Genomic DNA, 2,569 nt, shown 5'->3' on the forward strand with positions numbered 1-2,569 from the left:
TATCCACAATGACTTCAAGATAATTTTACTTGGATATTTTTGAGGAAAAAAAGAATGTGAAGTTGGGATATGTTGTATTTTTCCTTTTACGCCTGACTATTCAGAAACTGTCAATCAGATACAGGGTAAAGTGTGATACAGGGTAAGGGGATTCTGAAAAAAAATATCAAACCATCGCTGATAAGTATGGAAATACATAGTTCAGTTGAATCAGTAATTAGAAAAATACATATTTCCTATAAAATACTGTTTTATGTGTGTTTAATTACTAGATTTAGTAAGTTCACATGTAACTAAATACACCTGAATCTAAAAATTGCTATGATATACTGTTATTTCATATTACAGAACACCTATGCTATTGATATTTATCCAATGTTTCAATCTGCCAATGTAGAGTTCAAAATAATGTGTTATTTAACTATTCAAAAATCTAGGTATATAGTTAAATCAGTGCCTCAATTTCAAAATATACAGGCTCTATTCTATAGTGAATGGTAAATAAAACAATTGAATTTGAAGTTAAATGCTTTTTTAAAGCTTTAAAAAAAATTTAAAGTAATCTCTAACCTCAACATAAGGCTTGAATTCACAACCCAGAGTCACATGCTTTACTGACTGAGCCAGGTAGGCACCCCATGAACTAAAATTCTTTAAAATAGACAATTGTTTTATAGGTGGGTAAGATTGTGGAGAAAAGTCTCTTCTAAAATGTCCCAAACCAATCCATGGCTTTGGAAACATTTTTGGAAGTAACGCATATATGTTGCTAAAGTCGATTCTTTAAGAAGTTGATACAGTATGCTGAAAGAGAAACAGCCAACATTTTTCCCACCTCAAAAATGTATGTCACATATGTATTAGTTTGGATTTTATTTTTTAATTATTTTCAATGTTTGTTTTTGAGAGACAGAGCATGAATAAAGGAGGGGCAGAGAGAGAGGGTGAGACAGAATCTGAAGCAGGCTCCTGGCTCTGAGCTGTCAGCACAGAGCCCAATGCAGGACTTGAACTCACTAACCATGAGATCATGACCTGACCCGAAATTGGATGCTTAACTGAAGGGTACTGTAAATTCAAAGTTTTAATTTTTCTGCGGTTTGTTTTTTTACTCAGGTCAGGCATATACAATCAGCCCTTGAACAACATGGATTTGCAATGCATTGGTCTACTTATATGTGGATTTTTTTCTGAAAAACAGTACTATAAATGTATGTTCTCTTTTTTTCTAATTTTCTTAATAATGTTGTCTTTTCTCTAGCTTACTTCTAAGCTCCATTTAACGTAACAGAACACTTGTTGATCCACTGGTTATCAGCAAGGCTTCTTGTCAACAGTAAGCCACTAGTTAAGTTTTGGGGGAGTCGAAAGGTTACATGGATGTTCAGCTGTGCAAGGTAGTCAGTATCCCAACACCTGCATTGTTCAAGGGTCAACTGTGATTTAATTTACTTCTCAAATTAGTGTAATTTGTAACAGTCTTTACCGTTATTCTATTCCAGAAAATGTCACTATTGTCTTAGTTTTTATTCTGCAAAGATATTCCAAGACCAGAATGGACAAGAAATAGTGTATTTGAGAAGTACAGGAAACCATAAGCTGAGAGTGGGGAGGTGGGAGGGGAAGAAATATCAGAAGCAAAGGGGGTTCTTTTATGGCTATGACTTCTTGGGCTCCCAGAGCTTACTTTAAGGGAAGATTCTGGGAAATGGTATAAAATATACGTTTCTGTTTATCTGGCCCCAAAGGTTAGGGGACTGATGCAGCTGAGATATTTTTGCATCACTTTCTTTTATTTTTTGAATTGCTCTAAGATCTTCCAGAGCTATGTTGAATAGAACCAAGAAAAGGATGGCTGATTAAAATGTAAAATAATGAACTTTTTGGACAATTCTTGAACAGTTTATTATAAATTTAAAAATGCACTTTGTGCAGCACCTGGGTGTCTGAGTCAGTTAAACATCTGACTCCTGATTTCACTCAGGTCCTGATTCCAGGGCCATGGGATTGAGCCCCATGTCAGACTCCACACTGAGTGTGGAGCTGCTTAAGATTCTCTCTCTCTCCCTCTGCAGCTCTCCCCCACTCTGTCTCTCTCAAATAAAAATAATCAAATAAAACAAAATAAGTAAAGAATACACTTTTAAAAAATACACTTTGAAAGGCATTTTCAAAGCAACTTTATCATAGTCTGAAACTGGAAATAACCTAAATGTCTATTATCAGGAATATGGATAAATAATTTTTGATCTACAAAACAATAAAAATATACTCAACAATACAAAGAAATGAACTACATACATACACAATAACATGAACACATCTTCCAAACATGCTGTGTTGAAAGAAACTTAACAAAAAAACAAGAGAGACCTAATGGAGAACCAAGGGGAGCGGAGGAGGGAGAGAGAGTTGGGGAGAGAGAGGGATGCAAAACTTGAGAGACTATTGAATGCTGAGAATGAACTGAGGGTTGGGGGGGAGGGGGGAGGGGGGAAGAGAGGTGGTGGTGATGGAGGAGGGCACTTAAGGGGAAGAGCACTGGGTGTTGTATGGAAAACAATTTGAC

Source organism: Suricata suricatta, chromosome 3, assembly GCF_006229205.1.
Source record: "Suricata suricatta isolate VVHF042 chromosome 3, meerkat_22Aug2017_6uvM2_HiC, whole genome shotgun sequence".
NCBI classification, from domain to species: domain Eukaryota; kingdom Metazoa; phylum Chordata; class Mammalia; order Carnivora; family Herpestidae; genus Suricata; species Suricata suricatta.